Raw genomic sequence first — 26,289 nt, 5'->3', positions numbered from 1 at the left:
AGATAAAGCTCCCTCAGCTACGGGTGGTTACATTCATTTTCCTGTTAATCTTTTTTTCTCTCTTCTCAATTTTTTCTAGGATTGCCACAGAAATACATTGAAAGAAGTTGGAATACAAATTTACTTCAGTAAGTCAAATATTTTCCTTTAGTTCACATGAAGCCTCTGATATATTTTCTCCATTTCTCATTGACATTCTATCAGGTTGAGTCCTGGGTACATGACTTTTGTCACCCAACTACCTTCCCATCCTCCCTACCTCTGAGTCACTCACTGGTGACACACATGGCCCTTAATGACATGGCCCAGTTTATATGTTTTCTAATTCTAGATTTCTTAAACCAGATTACCTACACTAATTATTTTTTAATTTAGAAATTAGAAAACAAGTCTTCCCAGAGTTTGAAAGCATAAAAATTCCATAAAATGCCATTCTCTCATGCATTATATTACTTCTTAACAAATTAAATATACACAGAGTTAGCCTCATTAAATGCAAATGGTCTCTAGGAGACTTACCTAAGTAATTCTGAGGCAGACTAGATTCCCTAAAATGTATTCTGAAGTACTGAGGACTTTTCATTGTTATGGAGGCATTTGAGCACCCATTTTTTTAGCAGGCCAGGACATCCATGCCAGAATGCTAAACAAAATAGAACTAAATGACAGTACAGCCATGTAAGGTTCTCAAACTGTGAACACTGATGCTGTTGATTCCATAACTTAGTGTAAAATGAGTGTGGAAATCTTTATCAGTGATTTTCAAGTGCAAAAGTTGAATTTGTCCTCTAAAAATTTGCACTGGCTTTACTGTTACATAAACCAAATCACAACCTCCTTATCCAACATACCCTTTCCATTGTATGACTCCAATCACAAACATATTTTGGATCCTCAAGAAACAATTTCTCAGGAAAACACAGTGGAGTAAGAAGCAACCCACTCGGGTCCTTACCCAGGTTCCTCTGAGCCTAGGATGACTGCATCTGGGCTACACGCTTGTGTTCTAAACAATAGGCTCAGTGTTGCTGGCAACCAATGAGTTAAAATTTCCAATCAATACTCCTCATCCACAGCCCTGATGTCTACCCCTTTCCTCTCCCAGAATAAGTCAGTGATTTCCATACCAGGTGCAGAGTCTGATCAGTTTCCAGGGATAATATTTTACCTTCTCTCACTTCTGTAATAAAAGGAAAAAAACTGTTTGCTACCCCATCCTCTAACTTCTAGAGTGTAAAGACAATACTATCATAGACTGAAGATGGTAGGTGTACCTACGGTAAGTCTTCTAGGGGTTGTGGAAAATGATGCTTTTAGTCTCTGCAAATTATAATTTTCCAAGATGACCACAGTAGGAATGGGTGCTCCTAAAGCACAGATACCTAAGGTGGTCTTTTCAGTATTTGTCAATTGGCAACAATTTTGCTCTCCAGGAGACATCTGGCAATTTCTGGAGACATTTTTGGTTTTCACAAGAGGGGTGGGGGGTGTTGCCACTAGCAACTAGTAAGCAGAAGTTAGGGATGTTACTAAACATCCCACAATGCTCAGGACAGACCCCACAACAAAGTATTATTTAGCCCAAAATGACATCAGGTTAAGAAATCCTGTAAAATGTCTAATGTAAATGTTTCTGATCTATGGATTTAAATGAAAACACTGCTTGCATTACCCAATAGTTCATTTAACTATTTGCATTTGTGCAGTGTTCATTATCAGAGATCTGAGCCTGGCTCTAACATCTACTAGTTGTGTGACCTTGAGCAAGGAGCTTAAATATTCCACACCTGATCTATGAATAGAGAAAATAGCTCCTCCACACAATTGTTATAGAGATTACACTATGTAGTACACATAAAGTGCTTAGTGAGTAAAGGTTAGCTGCTGCTGCTATCATTATCATCACCATTATCACGAAAGACTTAATAACTACTAGGTGCCTGACACTGTGTTTGGACCTGAAAATACAATAAACAATAAAGACTTAGAACCTATCACTAAAGAGCTCACAGACACACCTAGCTGAGCAAACACATATGAGAAGATCTATCTGACTATGCAGTAAGTGCCATCTTTCCATTTGCCTCGAGCATCCCAGGAAGCCATGCTTGGCCCTCTCGGGTCTTCTCATACTCTGCCTGCCACTGACTCTCCCTCTATCATAACTCCACATACTCTAGTACCTCAGGCACTTTGTGGCAAAGAGTTAAGCTCACAACAAAGAGAAAATAGCAGGCAAGTGAATGACTTCCCATGAACAACTTCACCATGTTCAAGACTCAGGTGTTAAAAGTTTCAGCCCATGAGGAGCATATGGTCAGCACATATCATCAGGCTACTTGCTCCCCATGGCATTTTTGGCATTTGTAAGGTAGAAACTCTTAATTTAGAAGAACTAAGTATCTTTCAAGGAAAAACAACCCCTGCTAAAATATTCTTCATAATTTATTTTCCTTATTGTATCAAGTGACTTTTACTTATCCTTCTTATATTACCTGATGCAGTTCTGCTCCTTGTTCTATGCAGGAAAGTTATAATTTGCACATACACGTTATAATTTGTAACTGTAAGAATGACTGCAGTGTCACATTCACTAGAATAATGGCCTGTAGCATAAATAAATAGGGGTTATAAGGGAGGTATATGCCTTAGGAGAATATCCTTTAAGCTGTGCGGTTCAGAAATGAGGTTCTGTCTTGCACCATTCTAAACATTCAGCAGCAGGAAAAATTACTTCGGAGGTAAAAGCTCCATTTAGATGCTGCATTTTTTTTTTTTGTTGATTTGGATTAAACCCAAATGATTATTTTTAAGTTAATGTAAAAACACCGTGGAAAAATGAATCATGTTTTAATTGCTATAATGCTGCATAATTTACTTAAACTACAAATGATTGGTGAATTGGGTTTGCTGGTACCTCCCAAACAAGCCAATTAGTACAGAGATTAACCTCTATAATCACTCTCTAGCCAATTGCTTTCCATAATTTTTTCATAAAATTTGTTTGCATTCATGTTTTTTAATGAAGCAGGTAACTAGCCTTACATTTTAGAATTTTAGTCCTCTTGCATAGGAAAGTTTATAGTATTTGCTTTGGAGAAATTTATTGCTGATTTACTTGCATGTAATACAAAAATCCCATATTTTGCTGAGAGGCTTCAAACCATAAGAGGATACAAGATAATTAGCTTTTGGACAATTTAGGAAGCAGGAAATTTCATTTAAAAAAAAAATCCATGGTTTCTCAACTCTATAAACAACCCTTCTTCAAGAAAAATATACATTCCAAACCAGAATGATAAAGAGGGCACAAAAATGTCTACATGATAGCCTTCTTCCTTCAAAATATATAATCACTTTCCATAACATTTGCTCTATCCTTTGGTTGCTCATATCATATGGTTGTCACAACCATATATGCTCAGAAAGGAATATTTATAAGAACTAATTGTAAGAAGTACCCAACTGTTCACCATTTTGTTGAGGCAGTCCAAATAGTATATCTGTCCTGTATCTGATTTGATGCTCTATTTGTATCTGTCTCTAACAAACTTATCTGACACGTATGAAGACTATAAGGTGAATTCTCTTTGGACCAATTTACATAAAAAACCAAGGAGCCTCCTCAGATGGGAATGGAAGAAAATGGAGTGACATGGAAACAATTTGCTTCTAGGACAAGAAACAATGATGCCAGAAATGAAAAGAAATCACACATACAGGTAAAGTCTTTGAACATTGAGAGACTGGTCCAGTGGGTACTCACGAGTCCTTGGTAGAGAAACTGCAACAAATGCAGAGCTAAACATTAAGAATAGTTTATCAGACATCTCAGTGGGGCACTAGAAAGGCAAGACATTGGCACTTGTCCACTGATGGGAGATAATACTCATTACTGAGTTATATGTAAGTGCCACTAGACATGTGGCTCTGTCACCTTAGATGGGTATCAGCAGGAGTCACAACAACTCCCAGCTACCAAGGACAAGTGAAAGCACAGCAACTGGAAACATTCCCAGGGTAGAAGGGAAATGACTTGCTGGTGATTAGTGGTAAGTAAAAGGCCTCATTCATAGAATGTATGTGAGACACTCAGTGGAGTCTCTAGAGCTATTTGGGAGAATCTGAGCGAGCCAGCTGGAGACAAAGAAATGCTATTTTGTAACTGTTACTGTGATTTGTTTTTATTCCCAGGATGAAGTGGCTTGGGAAATACAGGAAACTTGCAGAAGTAATAATGATGACTGTGATAATAGCTACTTTATTTCCTATGTCATTCTCTGCATTGTTTCTGTGAAGTAAGACAACTATATCAAAATATTTCACTAAAAATTAATAAGCTCTCAAGTGAAATTATAAGAGATTCACTGATGTGAGACACACTATCCAAAAGTACTGAACCAAAAGTACTGAAGTTCAGCAGGTGGAGGAAACTGCTGAACATCAATGTTTGCTCTATTTTCTCATGATAAACCACAGACAGAGAACATTAACTGTCTTATTACTGATTTGAACTAAGGAGTAGAAAAAAATACTATCTCATTTCCCTGGAGTCTCAAGGTTGTGTGGGGCACCCCCAGCATCTGCCCAGCCTTTTCTCCAGGAAGAACACTCCTCAAACATACCTAGAGGCAGAAGACATCCTACAGGGTACTTAGCCTCTGTCCTCCAACCACACAATAGTCCTGCCTATCAGTGAACTGGCCTTTCCTGGGTTCAGGACCCAACAGCTCCAGACCTACAACAGTCATGGTCCTCTTAGCGCTAACTGATCTCCCTCAGCCTGTCCCGGGGTTCAAACCACCTGATCAGGCTGCCTCTGAGCCTGGCCTTTCTGCCAGGTGTGTACACATTGATACAGCCACTCTCTCAGGTAATGCCTAACTTAACATCGTAATGATATATTTAATTCTCCCATCTTTACAGATATTCTGTATGGTTTCAAAAATAAAATATTTCCTTAATTTCTCTTTATTTCACCATTTTTTAAAAACCATAGAGAAGATAAGAAACTAAATGTGGAATTGTATGGCACATGTCTGAATAAGGCTAGAATGACACTAATGTGACACACATTTTATATTGTAGACTTGGGGTATACATATGTAAACTATACTGTAGATTTTGGGGTGGGTGAAAATAATATTCAGATTAGGAGAACTTCCTTTCATTGCTTTCATACTAAAAACTACTATTTGAATTAATGTTGAATTTGTTGAATTTTAATAAATACTTTGTCATCATATGAGGTAATCATGTGCATTTTCTTCTTTATAAAATTAGTACGTAAAATTATGATCCAAGATGGCCGAATACGAACAGCTCTGGAGTGCAGCTCCCAGTGAGAACGTAGAGGGCAAGTGATCACCACATTTCCAAAAAATTTTTACTGTCCACAGACCAGGAGATTTCTGGGTGGAAAAGCACCACGAGTCTCCAGCATGGCTGTTTCAGCTGGTGCAGTGGGTCTCGACACAAAAGCTCACACAAATCTGGGTGGCCATTTCAACTGGCACCTGGAATGCCTGGGAGACAGAGCTGCCTATTCAACTGAAAAATAAGCAGGCTGAAACAAGGAGCCAGGTGATCTGGCTCAATGGGTCCTACCCCCACAAAGACCAGCAATTTGAAATGCTCTAGATTCAGTTTCACAGCAAGCACAGCTGGACCCCAGGATGGTCCAGCTCTGTGTGGGGAAGGGCAGCCACCAGTAGTGAGGCAGTCCACCACTACCGAGGCGGTCCGACCTTACTGAGGCAATCTGCCATTACCGAGGCAGTCCACCATTACTGAGGCAGTCTACCATTACAGAGACAGTCCACCATTACTGAGGCAGACCACCATTACCGAGGTAGTTCTAACTGTATCTCTATAAACAAAACCGCAAAAAAATTCACCAGCAGCTAGGCAGAGCCCACGGCAGCTCAGCAATGCCTCTGCTGGCAGATTGTGACTAGGCTACCTCCTTGCTGGGCAGGGCATCTCTGAAAAAAGGCAGCAGCACGTCAGGAACTTATAAATAAAGCCCTACCTTCCCGGGACAGAGCACTTGTGAAAAAACAAAAGGCAATTATAAGATCTGCATCAGCAGACTTAAACGTACCTGCCCAGCAGCTCTAAATGAATGGAACAACGGAGCTCACAGCTCAGCAACTGAGCTCCTATAAGGGTCAGACTGTCTCCTCGGGCAGCTCCCTGACCCACACATATTCAAAGAGACACCTCATAAAGGAGAGCTCAGGGTGACATCTGGAGGGTATCCTGGGACAAAGATAACAGAAGAAGAAACTGGCAGCAACCCTTACTGTTTTGCAGCAGCTGCAGGTGATCCCCAAGCAAGCATGGTCTGGAGTGGACCTACAGCAGTCCTACACCAGAAGGGCCTACCTGTTAGAAGGAATACTAAAAAAAACAGAAATAAATAACTTCACCATCAACAAAAAGGATATTCACTCAGAAACTGCATCCAAAAGTCACCAACTACAAAGACCACAGGTAGATAAATCCAGAGACTGGAAGAAACCAGTGCAAAAAGGATGAAAACACCCCAAACCAGAATACTTCTCCTCCTACAAGGGATCACAACTCCTTACCAGCAAGGAAACAAGGCTGGATGGAGAATGAGTCTGATGAATTGACAGGAACAGGCTTCAGAAAGTAGGTAATAACAAACTTCTCTGAGCTAAAACAACATGTTCTAACCCAACACAAAGAAACTAAAAACACTGAAAAAAGGTTTGACGAAAAGCTAACAAGAATAAACAGCTTAGAGAAGAATATAAATGAATTGATGGAGCTGACAAATACAACACGAGAACTTCTTGAAGCACATACAAGTTTCGATAGCCAAATCAACCAAGCAGAAGAAAGGATATCAGAGACTGAAGATCAACTCAATGAAATAAAATGAGAAGGCAAGATTAGAGAAAAAAGGGTAAAAAGAATTAAATAGAGCCTCCAAGAAATATGGAATTATGTGAAAAGACCTAATCTACATTTGATAGGTGTACCTGAATGTGACAGAGAGAATGAATCCAAGCTGGAAAACACTCTTCAAGATATTATCCAAGAAAACATCCTCAACCTAGCAAGGCAGGACAATACTAAAGTCCAGGAAATACAGAGAACACCACAAAGATATTCCTCAAAAAGAACAACCCCAAGGCACATAATCATCAGATTCACCAGGGTTGAAATGAAGGAAAAAATGCTAAGGGCAGCCAGAGAGAAAGGTCGGGTTACCCATAAAGGGAAGCCCATCAGACTCACAGTGGATCTCTTGGCAGAAACCCTACAAGCCAGAAGAGAGTGGGAGCCAATATTCACCAACCTTAAAGAAAAGAACTTTCAACCTAGAATTTCATATCCAGCCAAACTAAACTTCATAAGCAAAGGAGAAGTAAAATGCTTTGTGAACAAGCAATTGCTCAGAGATTTCATCATCACCAGGCCTGCCATACAAGAGCTCCTGAAAGAAGCACTAAACACAGAAAGGAACAATCAGTACCAGCCACTCCAAAAATGCACCAAATGGTAAAGAGCATCAACACAATGAAGAAACTGCATCAACTAATGGGCAAAACAACCAGCTAGCATCAAAATGGCAGGATCAAATTCACACATAACAATATTAACCTTAAATGTAAATCGGCTAAATGCCCCAATCAAGAGACAAACACTGGCAAATTGGATAAAAAGTAAAAACCCACCAGTGTGCTGTATCCAGGAAACACATCTCATATGCAAGGATACACATAGGTTTAAAATAAAGGGATGGAGGAAGATTTACCAAGCAAATGGAAAGCAAAAAAAAAAAAAAAAAAAAAAAAAAAAAAAAAAAGCAGGAGTTGCAATCCTAGTCTCTGATAAAATAGACTTTAAACCAATAAAGATCAAAAGAGACAAAGAAGGTCATTACATAATGGTAAAAGGATCAATGCAACAAGAAGAGCTAATGATCCTAAATATATACTCACCTAATACAGGAGCACCCAGATACATAAAGCAAGTTCTTAATGATCTACAGAGAGACTTAGACTCCCACACAATAATAGTGGGAGACTTTTACACTCCACTGTCAATATCAGACAGATCAATGAGACAGAAAATTAACAAGGATATCCAGGACTTGAACTCAGATCTGGACCAAGCAAACCTAATAGGCATTTACAGAACTCTCCACCCCAAATCTACAGAATATACATTCTTCTCAGCACCACATCACACCTACTCTAAAATTGACCATATAATTGGAAGTAAATCACTGCTCAGCAAATGCAAAAGAATGGAATTCATAACAAACAGTCTCTCAGACCACAGTGCAATCAAGTTAGAACTCAGGATTAAGAAACTAACTCAGAACTGCAAAACTTCATGGAAAGTGAACAACTGGCTCTTGAATATTGACTGGATAAACAATGAAATGAAGGCAGAAATAAAGATGTTCCTTGAAACCAATGAGAATGAAGACACAATGTACCAAAATATCTGGGACACATTTAAAGCAGTGTTTAGAGGAAAATTTACAGCAATAAATGCCCACATGAGAAATGAGGAAAGATCTAAAATCAACACTCTATCATCAAAATGGAAAGAGCTAGAGGAGCAAGATAAAAAAACTCAAAAGCTAGCAGAAAACAAGAAACAACTATGATCAGAGCCGAACTGAAGGAGACAGAGACACAAAAATCCCTTCAAAAATTAATAAATCCAGGAGCTGGTTTTTCGAAAAGATCAACAAAATAGACTACTAGCCAGATTAATAAAAAAGAAAAGAGAGAAGAATCAAATAGATGCAATAAAAATGATAAAGGGGATATCACCACCGATTCCACAGAAATACAAACTAACATCAGAGATTACTACAAACAAGTCTATGCACGTAAACCAGTAAACCTGGAAGAAATGGATAAATTCTTGGACACCTACACCCTCCTATGCCTAAACCAGGAAGATGTCAAAACCCTGAACAGACCAATAACAAGGTCTGAAGTTGAGGCAGCAATTAATAGCCTACCAACCAAAAAAAGCCTAGGTCCAGAATGGTTCACAGCCGAATTCTACCACATGTACAAAGAGGAGCTGATGCCACTCCTTTTGAAACTATTCCAAACAATCCAAAAAGAGGGAATGCTTCCCAAATCATTATATGAGACCAACATCATCCTGATACCAAAACCTGGCAGAGATTCAGCAAGAAAAGAAAACTTCAGGCCAATATCCATGATGAACACAGACGCAAAAATCTTCAATAAAATACTGGCAAACTGATTGCAACAGCACATCAAAAAGCTTATCCACCATGATCAAGTAGGCTTCATCCCAGGGATGCAAGGCTTGTTCAACATACGCAGGTCTATAAACGTAATTCACCACATAAACAGAACCAAAGACAAAAACCGTATAATTATCTCAATAGATGCAGAGAAGGCCTTCGACAAAATTCAACAGCGCTTTATGCTAAAAACTCTCAATAAACTAGGTATTGATGGAACGTATCCCAAAATAATAAAAGCTATTTATGAGAAACCCACAGCCAATATCATACTGAATGGGCAAAAACTCGAAGCATTCCCTTTGAAATCTGGCACTAGACAAGGATGCCCTCTCTCACCACTCCTATTCAATATAGTATTGGAAATTCTAGCCAGACCAATCAGGCAAGAAAAAGAAATAAAGGGTATTCAATTAGGAAAGGAGGAAGTCTAATTGTCTCTATTTGTTGACAACATGATTGTACATTTAGAAGACCCCATCGTCTCAGCCCAAAATCTCCTGAAACTGATAAGCAACTCCAGCAGTTTCAGGAGTCTCAGGATACAAAATCAATGTGCAGAAATCACAAGCATGACTATACACCAATAACAGACTTAAAGAGAGCCAAATCAAGAATGAACTGCCATTCACAATTGCTACACAGGATAATACACCCAGGAATACAACTAACAAAGGACGTAAAGGACCTCTTCAAGGAAACTACAAACCACTGCTCAAGGACATAATGGAGGACACAAATAGATGGAAAAACATTCCATGCTCGTGGTTAGGGAGAATCAATATTGTGAAAATGGCCAAACTGCCCAAAATAATTTATAGATTCAATGTTATCCCCACCAAGCTACCATTGACCTTCATCACAGAACTGGGAAAAAAAACACCTTAAACTTCATATGGAACCAAAAGAGAGCCCGCATAGCCAAGTCAATTCTAAGCAAAAAGAACAAAGCAGGAGGCATCACACTACCAGACTTCAAACTATACTACAAGGCTACAGTAATCAAAACAGCATGGTACTAGTACCAAAGAAGCCAAGCTACTTGACTTCAAGCTATACTACAAGGCTACAGTAGTCAAAACAGCATGGTACTGGTACCAAAACAGAGATGTAGACCAATGGAACAGAACAGAGGCCTCGGAGACAATGCCACACATCTACAACCATCTGTTATTTGACAAACCTGGCAAAAACAAGCATTGGGGAAAGGAGTCCCCATTTAACAAATGGTGTTGGGAAAACTGGCTAGCCATGTGCAGAAAGCAGAAACTGGACCCCTTCCTGACACCTTACACTAAAATTAACTACAGATGGATTAAAGACTTAAGCATAAGACAAACATCATAAAAACCCTAGAAGAAAACCTAGGCAAAACCATTCAGGCCATAGGAATAGGCAAGGACTTCATGACTAAAACACCAAAAGCATTGGCAACAAAAGCCAAAATAGACAAATGAGATCTAATTAAACTCTAGAGCTTCTGCACAGCAAAAGAAACAGTCATTAGAGTGAACTGGCAACCAACAGAATGGGAAAAAATATTTGCAATCTACCCATCTGACAAAGGCTAATATCCAGAATCTACGAAGAACTAAAACAGATTTACAAGAAAAAAAAACAAACAAACCTATTCAAAAGTGGACGAAGGATATGAACAGACACTTTACAAAAGAAGACATATATGAAGCCAACAAACATATGAAAAAATGCTCAACATGATTAGAGAAACGCAAGTCAAAACCACATTGAGATACCATCTCATTCTAGTTAGGGTGGCAATCATTAAAAAATCTGGAGACAACAGATGCTGAAGAGGATGTGGAGAAATAGGAACACTTTAAACTGTTGATGGGAGTTCAACCATTGTGGAAGTTCAACCATTGTGAAAGACAGTGTGGGGATTCCTCAAGGACCTAGAAATAGAAATCCCATTTGACCTAGCAATCCCATTACTGGGTATATATCCAAAGGAGTATAAATCGTTCTATTATAAAGACACATGCACACGTAGGTTCATTGTGGTACTGTTTACAATGGCAAAGACAATCTAAATGCCTATCGATGATAGACTAGACAGGGAAAATGTGGCACATATACACCATGGAATACGATGCAGCCATAAAAAACGATGAGTTTGTGTCCTTTGTAGGGACATGGATGAATCTGGAGACCATCATTCTCAGCAAACTGACACAAGAATAGAAAATCAAACACCACATGTTCTCACTCATAGGCAGGTGTAGAACAATGAGAACACATGGACACAGGGAGGGGAGCATCACACGCTGGGGTCTGTTGCAGGGGACTAGGGGAGGGACTGCTGGGGGTAAGGAGTTGGGGAGGAGTAACATGGGGAGAAATGCCAGATACAGGTGATGGGGATGGAGGCAGCAAACCACACTGCCATGTATGTACCTATGCAACAATCCTGCATGTTCTTCACATGTACCCCAGAAGCTAAAGTGCAATAAAATATACATATTTAAAAAGAAAAGAAAAGAAAAATTACATTGAGTCAATCTTGTGTCCCTGGTTTAATTCTAATTTGCTCATGTATTAACTTTTTAATATATTACTTGCTAATATTTTCATCAGAATTTTGGGCTTATTTGACATACACTTGTTAATATCCTCTTATTACCTTTTTAATGTCTGCAAGAATCTATAATGATGCCCCCTTTTTTCATTCTTACCACCTTGCCATAGTTTTAGTTTATTTTTCCTTGTTTGAGCTTGAACACGTTAATAGCGTTTTCAAGAATACATCTGCCTTTTTTTTTTTTTTCCTTTTTGGAGACAGGGTTTCAGTCTCATTCACACTGGAGTGCAGTGGTATGAGACTGCAGTCTCAAACTCCTGGGCTCAAGCAATCCTCTCACATCAGACTCTCAAGCAGCTGGGACCACAGGTATATGTCATCATGCCTGGCTAATTTTTTCATTTTTCAAGAGATAAGGGTCTCACTATGTTGTCCAGGCTAGTCTTGAACTCTTGGCCTCAAGTGATCTTCTTGTCATGGCCTCCATAGTCACTGGGATTACGGTGTGAACAACACTTGGCTCTTGGCTTTGATGATGGTTTTTGATGTATATTTATTTCTCACTGTTGTTTCTAAATTTTCGTTCTTTTCTGCTCTCCTCTTTGTTTTCCTTCTTTCTACTTTTAGTTTGTTTTTCCTTTTTTCTAAGTTTTTGAGATGAACATTGTTTAATTTTTAGTCTCCCTTCTAACATATGCACTTAAGGCTTTATATTTTCCTCAAAGATGGCATCAGTTGCATTTTATATATTTTGAATATCAACATTTCAATATCATGCAGGTCAAAATATTTTCTAATTTTCATTGTGTTTTCTCCTTTAACCCATTATTTATATAGAACTATATTTCCTAATATTTAAATATAGAAATATTCAAGATTTTGCTGTTGTTTTTTGGATTATTGTTACTGTCTTGTAGCTTAAATAAATTATGATCAACTTTTGATTCTTTTTAAGTTTTTAATCCTTTGAAACGTTTTTAGATTTGCTTTTTGGCTCAAGTTTTTTTATGTTTTATGTATACTAGAAAAAAACCCAATTTTCTGCACTTCTGTATTCAATATACTTATGTGGCCATAAGTAAAGTTTATCACATTATTTAAACTTTCTAAATGCTTACTAATGTTTTGTGTGCACTCTTAATTCCTGAAAGACAGTTATTGCAATCTCTTACTATCTGAATTTTTGTTTTTCCTCTTCGTTCTGTCAATCTTTGATTTAATTAGCTTTTATTATTAAATGACTAAAACTCTGAGATTATTTTAACTTCCAGGTGTATTAAAGTTTTCATACTTGTAAAATATCTTCTTTGTATCTGGTAATGTTTTCTGATTTAAAATCTTATTAACGTTAGTGTAGCTACCATCACCCTTTGCTGGGCAGAGAGCATTAGTATTTATATCTTATCCATTGTTAAATCTTTTGACTTTCAGCCTTTTTACACACTCATTTTTTAGATATATCTCTTGAATGTGGCACTGAGTTGGAACTTATCCAGTCTTACAATCTTGTCCTTTAATTGAAACACACATCTATTTACAATTAACACAATTAGAAACAAATCTGAGTTTAAGTTTACCATCTTAAAATCTGCTCAGCTATTCTGAACCAAGTCTAAGATTTGGTTCAGAAAAACACAATTTGTTTTTTCCCCTAACATTAGTCAGTACCAACTTCAAATGTGTATTATGAGGATTAAACAAATTTATATGAGATTTGTATAAGCTTTGAAAATTACAATGTCCTAAAGCAGACTTTGTGTTACTAACACAAAGATTTTCCAAAGATCTCTGATATAGGCTCTTAAATGCAGTTTCAGACAAGTTGAAAACAAAACCAATGAGTATTGGCAGCATGATAAGACTCCCAAGATGATCCTTTTAAAAGAAAGGGAGCTCATGACATTTGGGATAGAAAAGTATGTTCAAAGACTCTCCGGAGAAAAGGACTTGGTGAGTTTAGGGAATCGTAAAGATGCCAGTGTGGTGAGAAGTGGTGAGAATGGTGAGACAGGTATGAGCTAGGTCCTTCAGAGCTTTGTGGGGTTGTTGACTTTGTAAGAAATGCACTTCCCAGTATGTAGTGCAATAGTTCAGGTTTACATTTTTATTTCTTTACTCAGTCAGCTGTGGCAAAAACTAACTAGAAGAGGCAAGAATGAAGTGGAGTGGACAAGGTAACCATTCAGTCTTCTAAAGGACCCCTTCAAAAAAGGTGGTGCCTTTAACTGGAGAAACAGAAGCAGGTGCCTTTGAGATGCCTCTGAGGGTAGAATCAACAGCAGATGAGAATCTCATGTGGGGAATAAGAGAGAGGGTAATTCCAAGGATGATGTCCAGAATTCTAAATCAATCAACATGCTGAGAGGTGTTTGTAGTAAATTCTTATCTGCAGTAAATAAAGTCTAACACTTACAGACCATTTATCAAATCCACTGCACATCATTCTGCTGTCTTATTTCCATTCTTTAATACATTACAAATATCATAAGCTTATGAAAACCTTTCATAATTCCACACTCTCCAATCTTACATTTTTCTCTCTCTGTGGTTTTTGTGCTAAAAATGATTTCAGGGACCATATGCTGTGGCTCACATCTGTAATCCTAGCATTTTGAGAGGCCAAGGCAGGAGGATTGGTTGAGGCCAGGAGTTTGAGGCCAGCCTGGGCAAGACAGTGAGACCAAAAGAACAATTTAAAAATTATCCAGGCATAGTGACATGTGCCTATAGTTAGTCCCAGCTACTCAGGAGGCTAAGGTGGGAAGATCACCTGGGGCCAGGAATTTGAGGCTGCAGTGAGCTATGACTGCACCACTGTACTCCAGCCTAGGCAACAGTGCAAGAACTATTTCTAAAAAATAAGAAATAAAATTGATTTCAAATGAAACTGAACAGTTCACCACATACTACATTATTCTTTTCACAAAAGGCACACTGTAAGGTTTAGTCAGAAACCTTCAGAGGTTCAGGCCAGGTTGACACTGTCTCTAAAAAAAAATTAAAACATGAAAGTTTCATTGTATTGCATTTTCACAAGAAAATAAATTGAAATAGGCAGTCCATACAAAACACAATTTGTTTTTTCCCTAACACAATACTCCAGTACTGTTGCTTTCAAAAGAAGCATTTCTATTATACAATCATCATGTTTGTAATTGAAATAATAATGTCAAATCATTATTGGGCCTGCATTCCATTTAGGTTTTCAAGTTTTGAGGTCTCTGCAGAATAAAAAGATAAAGTTTCTAATGGAATCATAAGACCGTTGAGTAACAACATTTTTCTTCTTTCTCTAGTTATAAAATTTACACCAAAAAGCATCTCTCCCAAAAAAAGAGAATGGTTTCTGAACACTAGAAAAGTTTCATTCACTGTGGGGGGTTCCAGAAAATCCCCTTAGCAATCAATCTGCAGAAGATCATAACAAATTATACAATTCCCTCAAATACAAAAATGAACAGTAGAGACGGCAGAGGTCCCTGGAATCTAAAGCATAAGGTTTGTTTGTTTGTTTGTTTGTTTTTTTAAATAAGACAGAGTCTCCCTCTGTCGCCCAAGCTGGAATGCAGTGGCATCAACTTGGCTCACTGCAACCGCTGCCTCCCAGACTCAGGTGATTCTTGTCCCTCAGCCTACGGAGTAGCTGGGATCACAAGCACCTGCCACCACACCCGGCTAATTTTTTATATTTTAGTAATGATGGGGTTTCACCATTTTGGCCAGGCTGGTCTTGAACTCCCTACCTAAGGTGATCCACCTGCCTCAGCCTCCCAAAGTGTCGGGATTACAGGTGTGAGTCACCTCACTGGGCCGTAAGTGTCATCATTCATTCAGACTGATTGGGTTTTGCATCCTGGTTCATAGATGGCTGTCTCCTTACTGAGTTCTCACATGCTGGAAGGGAGCTCTCTAGGGCCTCTATTATAAGGGTACTGTCTCCTTGATGAGGGCTCCACCTACATGAACCAATCACCTCTCAAAGGCCCTACCACCTAACACCATCATCTTAGGGATGAAGATATCAACTTATGAATTTGGGGGGAAAAACTTTCAGTCTGTAAGAACAAGTACGAAGGAGGGCTGAGAGGAGGGGAGTATGTATGTTACATATGGGGATATGGAATGGGGAAGGGTGTGAAGAAAGTTCTTTTTATTTCTTCTACTGCTTGCTATAGTGATATTTCTCCTGGGATCGTGCCCTGAAGAGAGGAAGGAATAAAGAGAGGAGAGGGAAAATCTAGGGGATCCGATGAAAGCCCTGTTTTCCAAACATCATGTTTTGAGCTAGTAGTGAATGTATCAGAAACAGAATTTGTTTTGGTAAGCTAGAACAGAAGATATCAGAGTATATTGTATGTAATGGCAACCTCCACCTCCAGCATTCACACAACTCTCCTGCCTCAGCCTTTCGAGCAGCTGGAATTATAGGAATGTGTCACCATGCCTGGCTAATTTTTTTCGTATTTTTAGTAGAGATGGGGTTTCACCGTGTTGGCCAGGCTAGTCTTGAACTCCTGACCTCAAGTGACCTGTAGTAGGGGTAACATTTCATGATATGTTTTGTTTCACATATAGATGAGTCTTATTTTGTGGGTATATGTAAATATGTGTGTGTTAATTTGTCATATAAAATGCTTTTCATATTATGGTTTGTAGTTGAGTCACTGAACTAGAGTATTTAAAATTCTCTTCTCCTGCTTCCCATAGTACAAGACTGTTATATTGAATATCTGATCTTCATATTTTACTTGTGTTTCATGCCTTTAGAACAAAACAGTGTTTTCTTTATCTCTGTTACCCATAATGCTGCAAAGAAAAAAACCCTGTCTCCTGACTTTTCAGAAATTCTTATTGTTCTCATTTCCACACATCGATTCCCTGTTAAGTAGTTTTCAACTCTCTATAGCCATACTAGATCACTGAGCTCTTAGAGATTACGAAGATCATCTATCTCCTTTGTCTCTTTTGTAGATGGTTTTTAAAACTGGCATGTGAAGAGGCTTTAAAAATACATTCCCATCTACGTTTTTTTTTATTTTTTGGAGATGTAGTCTTGCTCTGTCTCCCAGGCTGGAGTGCAGCAGCATGATCTCAGCTCACGGCAACCTCCACCTCCAGGATTCAAGCAATTCTTCTGCCTCAGCCTCCTGAGTAGCTGAGATTACAGGCACGCATCACCATGCCTAGCTAATTTTTTTGGAATTTTTAGTAGAGATGGGGTTTCACCATGTTGGCCAGGATAGTCTTGAACTCTTAACCTCAAGTGATCTGCCTGCCTCAGCCTCCCTAAGTGTGGGATTACAGTTGTGAGCCATTGTGCCCAGCCTGAGTTACTGTCTACTGGAAAAAAAAAAAAGTACACAATCAATCAGAATCACTTTCTTGCTGTGCAAACTTGGAAAGTTATTCATTCTCTCTGAGTACCAGTTACTTTGACTATAAATTAAAGCTAATATTATCTCCTTAACTAGATTGTTGCAAGGAGTGGAGATGACTCATGTAAGTGCCTGACCAAAGTTAGGCATTTGCTAAATGATATTTTGAATTACAATACAATGAGAACTCAAGCACACAACCCTTTCTTAGTAACCTCATATATAAGCAGGCCTCTTACTGTCTACTGCCTTGAAGAGCACATTTAATCTCCTTTCACCCCACCAAGGGCCAACACATGGCCAGACACACAGTTGATGCTTGATAAAAGTTGACAGAATTGAATTAAGGGGGGTTGCTGTTGTGTTTTCCTGATAAGAGAGTACACTTATCCTGCCAAAATAATTATAGAAATTAAGTTTTATGCCCAAATTAACTCGTTAATTTAGAGGCTGGGAGAATAATCACAATAGGAACTGCCCACCTCCCAAATGATCCAACTACAAAGAGAACGAAAGTCAAGTTTTATCCAGTAAGCATCACCTTACCTGGCAGGGCTTTACTGCATTTCTCTGCTCTGGGAAGAAACCAATAATGGAAAGCATCTGCTGGTCAAGACAAGCAGAGCATCTAGGCTGAAGAGGGAGTGGTATTTCTGCTTATCTTTTTTTTTCTGCTTATCTTAGTTGATAAGAGAGAACAGTGGTTTGCTCTGAAAACAGCCTGACAAACCATAGGTCAGTACTTACTTTCTTTCAAAAACTTCCTTTCTTCTGCTCCCATTTATACATAAACAAAACCCATCGCTAAACCCCAGCCATTGTTTTGCCCTCTAAATTCTTAGTCCCCGTTGGCCTCACTGGCAGCACATGCTCTCCTGACCACACAGTTGCATCCAAGGGAGGTGGAGGCACAGCCTTCAATGGTATCTCTGCTATCTCAAAGGAATTCCAGATGTCATTAAAACAATGTGTCTGTGCCTCTAAATAAAACAGGCCAGAAGTGTTTTAGTAAACTGACAGTCTTCTCTAAAGGACCCCGAGGTATATGCAGCTACTGAGATTTCCCATCCTACCATCTTCAAAGTGATAAAGAAAATACAATTCTTATGCAACTAGCCTTTCCAGCTGACCCTAGGGTGGCATTTGCTGTCTATTCTTCCATCAAACTACCTCACAAAAATCATCTTTTTGTAAAGTTTCTTTCTGTTTCCTCTCTCATATATATGTAAGAGACACCAGGCATGGAGGCAGTGTTAAAATGGGGAGAAATGGACGGGACTCCCGGGAATAGCCTCCATCAGAGGCCTGGTCCGTGGGCCCCAGTCACTGTGAGGGGTCGGCGGGGAGCGGGGAGCTTCCCAGGATCCTGTCTCTCTCCCTGCTTTCTGCCAAGCAGCAGGAACACACAGTTCATTAAAGCAAAGCCAAAGGGCACGGACTGAGAAATAGCAAGAAACTTCCAGGGACTTGTTGATTTTGGAAACTTAATGTCCACCCTGTATAACAGTGTGCATGTTCTCCAGTGGGGAGGAGATTGCTATTTATGTCAGAGAGTTGTTTCAGAGGAAAATGTCTCCTCCAAGCAAGGAGTATGTGTCTAGTTGTTGGCCTCTACCGTCCTCTCTCCTTTTATTCAATAAAGTGAGCCACCTTATCTGAGTTACAGAGACCTCTGATAGGGGCAGGAGAGGATATTGGAGGGGGTGCCATTTCCATAGGTTGTCATTTGCTCTGTAATGGCAGGAGGCAGTAGAACTATTTGTTTATGTTTCAAATATGAAATAATGAATCAGCACTCGAGTAAGTCTTGAAAGATAAAATGTTCAGTGTTAACTGAGCCTCTATATTGTGCCAGATAATATTTATGTGCTGAGAATACAGTGCTGAATAAGGTCTATGCCCTCATAGACAGGTATTCTAGTAGGAAGAGACAGAATAGACAAGCTAAAACAAATTTTCAAAGAGTGATGAGTGCTATGGAGAAGATTAAACATGGATATAGACTGACTGGCTATGGAGGGGGCAGATTTCAGCAGATTTAGGGAAGGCCTCTCAGATGAGCTGGCATTTAAACTGAAAGGTGAAGGAAGAGAAAGAGCTGCCAAGCCCCATCCAGAGGGTCCCAGGCAGCAGGTGCAAATGCCCTGTGGTGGTGTGGAGGATAGCTTGGCCGTGTGCCTGGAGCCTGGTCAACGACAGGCAGGTGCATGAGAAGAGGTCACAGGGTAGGGTGGTAGGACCAGACTCCACAGGAGCCTAGGGATGGTGGGAGGAGTTCCTATGTCACTCTAACTGTAAAGGGAAACCCTGAGACTGCAATCGAATAAATCTCCTTTGCCTCCTCACTGCCGGAGCCCTGCTCACCACATCTGAAGGATCCATATCTTCCAGAGCTCTGCAGATTTCAACAGCAAATATTTGCTCCTCATACCCCTAGCTTCTGCTTTTTCATTATTTGTGAGTATTAAAACAGGACTCTGATGACAAATTATTTATATATAAATAAACCAATCATTAAAAAATGTAAGATCTCTCACCTATCACCATTATTTCTCACTTACCATTCTCTTGCATCCCAATGACTTGAACAAAAAGAAATAGAACCAGAAAATAACCAACACGGTACAATTTAATCTAAATTATCCTTCTCACAACATCCCTGAGGTTGACTTGCCAAATCCTGTTTGTTGTCAGATTGGATTCTCTGGAAGTGAGTGCCTTCTGCAAAGTATCTCAGACATGGATAATGCGGGCAGGACTAAACTGCTTTTCTCCCCATTTGAGTTGTCAAAACCTCCCTCTGGGTCAATACAGGATTATTGTTTCAACAATACATGTAAGCTAATTGTTTGTTAAGCTGGCTCAGCCAACCGTAAAATCATAGGAGAGTCAGGCCTGGCCCATCCTCTTGCCTCTGAACTGGATCACAATTAATATCTCTGAGAGCTCCACCCCAGGCCCACAGACCAACTGGGGAATATAGCTCTCATGCAAAGTCTGAATTTTGTTTCCATGAGGAGAGATTTCTCCAACACAATCAACTACAATCACAAACAATCACAATGTTTGACACATTCACATTCTTAAGTCTGTTATCTGCTTTGGTTTCCTTAAATAAAAATAAACCAGAGATAAAAGTATGGAAATGAAATAGTTTCAAACAGCAGAGAGCCCTGTGGAAGAATCCACTAACTTAATAAGTACTTCCAGATAAATGACAAGATATGTGTATAAGACAAGCAAACTTCTAAAAAAATTCATTAATGATGTATGAAGATAAAAGTTTTCGTTGATGGGAAAAGGTAATTGATAAAGACATCAAAGAGAAGGATCTGAAAGTGAAATTTCTTTCTACATACTCACCAGATAAAACATATAAAGGGGCATTTTTTTTTTAATTGTTGTAGGTCTAAAGGGAATACTTTCATTTTCAGTTATTTGTCAGCAAACAGCTCAGCAAACTTTACTATTTGAAATGAGTAGTTTAACAATAATGACCAGATATTATGAAACCGTGTTGTCTAAACACATCCACAAATCTTCAGATGACCTACAAACCCAATACTGAAGCTAAACAAGACATGGCCTCTTGATAAGCTCTTCTGGAAAGTGGGATTCTCTGGTACTAGGGATATCACACTGTGAACCCCAAAAGAGAGAGAGAGCTCTGACCTCTGTGAGATCAGGAAAGGCAGATACAGGCCCTAACTTGGTTTCCAGGGTTGATGTCCCCACTGCTGGGGGCCTTCCTGTTCAGAAACCCAAGTCCTCCTCAAAAGAAGTGGCTAGAGAGTATATACAAAGACAATAAACCTTTCACAGGAAAACAATGCCTTTCTATCACTAGAATTTGGCTAAAGGTACTTTTTCAGTGTTAGTGATATAAAATTCTGCTCTAAAATAAGATAATAGCTTTAGAACTAAGCTTAAATTTCTGATTATTTGAACACACTGGAAAAAGAAAAGGAGTTTCTATTTCATAAGACATAGTTATTTGGAAACTGCCACAACTTAAGTCAAAAACAACAAAATTTCATAAAAGAAAAATAATTAACACCCTCCCTCCTCAAGCTTCCAAAGAAATCTTTCTTAGAACTATTCTGGTTGCACATAATGGAAACCAAATTCAATGTGGCTGAAGTAAAAACAGGGACTTAGGGGCGCACTTAATGGAAAGTTCAAGCGATAAGGGGGTTAGGTATGGGTAGAACTAGGTGCTTAAATTATGAGAACTTTTCTCCATCTCTTAATTCTGCTGCCCTCTGTATTGGCTTCATTTTGAAGTAGATTATCTTTAACTAGAGGCAAAATGACTCTCAGGACTTCCAGATTTATGTTACATCATACAGCAACTTCAGTTTTATAAAACAAAACTTCTGGGAGTTCAACGAATGACTCAGGATTGGGTCTCCTTAACCTGGCTGCATGCCATCCCTATGGTCTGCCATTCCTGTGGTCTGAATGGCCAGGCCTATTCCTGCAGATGTACCACCTGGATTCCATAAGCTAAAGAGGGACAACCCAAGGAGTAGCTAGCAGGAAAGGAATGCAAGCTGACAGATATCAGTAATGAAATGTCCATGTCTCTCCCTCTATTTACCTGTTTCTGCCTCTTTCAATCAGAAGTCTATCAAAACTGGGTTCAGATGATATTACCTTCTGCAAAAATGCTTGCCAAATTCCATGGAATTGTTCACTTGAAAATGGTTAATGTAAAAAACAAACAAACAAATAAAAACCCAAAAAAACTCTCCTTAGAATCTCTTCTTTTGGTATAGAAGTCCTTTCTGATTCTCCCAGAAACTCTTATGTTTCCTTATATCATTGAATTTATTACACTTTCTGAAACTCTGTCCGTATGTTTGTCTTAAGCATAATAAATTCCCAAAAAGCATTTTATCCTTGCCATGTAGAAAAGTCTTTGGCACAAAATAGTAAAAATTTATGGAATTAGACTGTTGTTGTTGACAGAGACAATTCTTCTCTCCCAGGGTGTATCAATCAGTCCACCATAATATCAGTCACACTGAATTTATTCTGAAATAACAACGAAACAGTCTCTAGAAAACCTCCCATCTTTAATGTCTCTATCTTGTAAATAGAAATTTGAAAACTCAGCAACTGAGAAATGCATTTTTACCTAGTCAATAGAACTCAAACTCAGACAAGAATAGCAAAATAACAACTACTAAAAGTACTTTAAAATGACTCATTAGGAAGTGCAAGTCCCTCTATTCAACAGAAAACCTAGTAAAATAACTAATTCATCTCTAACTTCATTTATATTTTCAGTTCATCTTCTGACTTCACAAAAATGAAAGTTTTGTATTCTACTATGATCAATACCTCATGTAAAAATAGGATACAGCACAGCAATGCATGACTTTTCAGATGATGTTATTTTTAATATTGCTGAAATTTACCACTATTTAAAATACACTGACTGCATTAGTAGATTCTGGAAACTACTCCTCTCTATCTTGCAAATTTATAAATGCTCTGAGCCTAATGCTCATGTGGCTCCTTCTCAGCTTCCAATAAAAATGAGGTGTATTCCACAATAATCCAGTTCTAACATGTCTGGTTTCAGAATCATCCACTTCAAGTTGAACTCCTGTGATCAAGTCCTTCAAAGCTGTATTGAATTCCACATTTGGGTCCCACTGGTTCAGGAGAGACTAATATGAAGGCTCTAAAACGGCGGTCTCCAAACTTTTTGGCACCAGGGACCAGTTTTACGGATGACAATTTTTCCACAGATGGGAGCGGGGGCATGGTTTTGGGATAAAACTGTTCCACCTCAGATCATCAGGCATTAGAATCTCATAAGGAGTGCACAGCCTAGATCCCTCGCATGCACAATTCACAAAAGGGTTCTCACTCCTATGAGAATCTAATGCCTTCAGTGATCTGATAGGAGGTGGAGCTCAGGCAGCAATGCTCACTGGCCGGCCTCTCACCTCCTGCTAGGCAGACTTGTTCCGAACAGGCCACAGACTGATACTGGTCCATGGTCTGGGTACTGGGGACCCCTGCTCTAGGGTCCAGGGAAACGTGAACTAATATTAACAAAGGGAAGGTAAACTAATATAAGCTGTGTGAGGCATAGTGCTGGGTATCTTACACGCAGGTGGGGCCCCACAATATGCAATCGCTCATTCAACATGGTTTCTTCCTTCAGTTTCCATCGGCAGTTGGGCTTCATACCAGAGGGACAATGGTCTGTGAGGACTTCCCAAGAGATGGCACAAGTAGATCGAGAACCACATTTGCTGTTCCTTATGCGAAATTAGGCACATTTCAAGAATAGTTTTGCCTACATATCTTTCCCATCTTCTACCTGACTGCAGATAAGGTACATCTAATACTGCTTGAGATAAGATGTGACTGCACTGCTCAGTGCCTCAGTCAGCTATCACAAAAACTCTGAGAGGGTTAAATTATTACCAATTTATAGATGAGAAAACAGAGCCTCAAAGGGGTTAAGTAATTTTTCCATGATAATGTGCTCAAACACTACAGAAAGTCTCCTTCTCCTTACGAAGTTTCTAAGGCCTATCTTCAGGGTATGTGTACATAGCAAAGAAGTTGTACTTTGCATTGTGTTAAAGAAGCAATCATCTCCAACCAATGAACCTTTTAGACATTACAATAGCAATTTAGATGAGCAGTTTATGTTATTAAGAAGTTCATATCACAAAATATGCCACCTCTTATTTAAGAGTTTAGACGAGGCGTCCCCAAACTGCGGCCCCCTGAGGCCATTTATCCGGCCCCCCACCACACTTCCGGAAGGGGCACCTCTTTCACTGGTGGTCAGTGAGAGGAGCACAGTATGTGGTGGCCCTCCAACAGTCTGAGGGACAGTGAACTGGTCCCCTGTGTAAAAAGTTTGGGGACGCCTGGTTTAGACCATACGTAACCCACATTTAGAGAGTAAAACCCTGGTGTTCACTGTGCTTTTTCCCAGTAACATCCTTCAAATATTATCATAACCAAGAGACAACTTAAGAAATTTGGCCTAACTATGAAAAAGATACACAATCCTAAACGTACTTTCACTTGGATTTTTAAAATAAAATAAAAATTACAGATGCTATCTCAAGATATGCTCTCTCAATACTTTTCCAAGTATAGCATACCTAACACAGAACATAGTTTACATTTGTCCATGGTGGAGCAATTAGATCAAGTTCAGGGGATAATTTATTTTCTAAAAATTAAATGGATTTTAATTCTATTTATGTGATGCATCACATCTATTGACTTGTGTACGCTAAACCATCCCTGCATCCTTGGGATGAAACCCATTTGATCATGATGTATTACCTTCTGAGGTGCTATTGGCCCAAAAACTGTCAGAATAAAACATAATAATACAGAGAGAAAAAATAAAAAATTACACAGAATATTTCTGCTTCAGGAAGCTACTGACTCATTTTTTATCTTTTAAGATAAAAATATTTTTGTATACCAAAAATATTTACCTTAAAAGTTACATTATAATTTAGCCAAACTTGATAGTCATGGGTTTCATAAGCTGCAACAATGGATTACTACATTTGATTAATATGATGACTGAAAAGTAAAAGAACATTTGGTATCTTAATATCAATTTAAATTGCACCCAATCATGATGGCAAAATTGCCCACAAAGCTGTTCTAGCTGTTTCTTACACCTCTCCTCTTCTACAGCACATTCAGCCAGCACAGGAGAGGATGGCCCAGCACAGCTGTGCCCACACACTAACTCAGACAAGATGAGGTTATTTTGACTTAAAGGGTTTGTAATAAGCTTAATGTATTTAAATAATCTTCACAGAGACTTTAATTTTTCTCCATTTGCTTCTTTAGTTTAAAAAACACTTGTTTTATAAGGAGCTGGGTTTTTTTTTTTCTTAGCTTCTCTGTATTTTAACGTCCTGCTAGCCTGACCTGGTCTCTGCCTGATATCCTGATTTCTGAGTCATCTCCAACTTCCGCAGGAAGAAGCAGGGACCTTTAGCCCTGTCAGAGGTTTCTGGTCTCTTACTAACCCTCTTTGAGGACCCTGACTTAAGAAAAAAAAAATGCTTAAAAATAAAACACTGAAGTATTCATTGACAACCTCAATTTCATTGTGACAGCCATTCTCTGACATCATGAAAGGGGCATGCCAGGGAGGCCATCCACCAATTGATTTTTGAAATTCCTAGAAGCCATAGAAAAGGACTCACCTCTGCTGTAGGAGGTAAAGAGTACTTCATAACGTATTTATTAACCTAGACACTTTTAGCTAAAAAAAAAAAACCACACAGCCTTTTAGTATATTCCTAGAACCTTCCTCATCCCCCTTTCATTCCTTAGCTTATTCCCTCTTTCTTTCTCATTTGCACAGAATCTCAGGGTCAGAAGAAACCTTGCAGGTTAAATAATTCCACTCTTCTGGTTATACATTCTCCTCCCTTTCTATTTCTCTGCATCTCTATGCCCCAGCTTGCTTCCCCTCTCATCTCTGCAACTGTTCGTCCTCCTCTCACTTGTTCTGAAATTGCTGCTGCCTCCAGGGTAGACACTCCTGGATATACACAGTAGAACCAAGATAAGCCTGACATGAATGGTTTTGCCTGGGTCATTAACTTGGGTCCAGGACTGAACTACCCAAAAAGAACTACCTAACCCTGTAGTCCTCCTGTCTTCCTACAGGAAGGTAAGACTAGGCAACCAGTTATTTGTTGAGCTAATGAACAAATGATTGCTTCTCCAAGTGAATAGTGTATCATTTTCTGTTAAAGTAAAAACACACCCCTAGGAGAATTATGGGAGGAGCTTCACCGGTCACAGATAATCTTATTACAAACTAATTTAAGGATATGACTCCTTCCTAACAGAACCAGTCATAATAAAAAATGGGCATTTGTAATAATATTGAGGAGGAGGAAGAGGTAATTTTGGCACCTGGGATATTTTGTATTGGGAAATATTGGAGGTGGAGGTGGGGGTTGGGAAATCTGAACAGCCAGAGGCAACCTAGAGACACCACCGGTACCTAAAGACAGGTGTGAGGAGGCACCAGGAGGTGGGAATGGCACACAAAAATGAAATACAGCAATAAAATTCAA

General features: G+C 39.0%; 1 protein-coding gene across 18 annotated transcripts in view; it reads right to left on the bottom strand.

Moving 5' to 3' along the window:
- ENOX1 (ecto-NOX disulfide-thiol exchanger 1) overlaps positions 1-26,289 on the bottom strand; it is a 616,720-nt gene that overhangs the window by 357,653 nt on the left and 232,778 nt on the right. The gene's annotated exons all lie outside the window — the stretch shown is intronic.

The sequence above is a fragment of the Saimiri boliviensis genome, chromosome 16 (assembly GCF_048565385.1).
Source record: "Saimiri boliviensis isolate mSaiBol1 chromosome 16, mSaiBol1.pri, whole genome shotgun sequence".
Classification (NCBI taxonomy): domain Eukaryota; kingdom Metazoa; phylum Chordata; class Mammalia; order Primates; family Cebidae; genus Saimiri; species Saimiri boliviensis.
The sequence above is the reverse complement of the archived record's forward strand: the minus strand, read 5'-3'. Positions and strand labels throughout refer to the sequence as shown.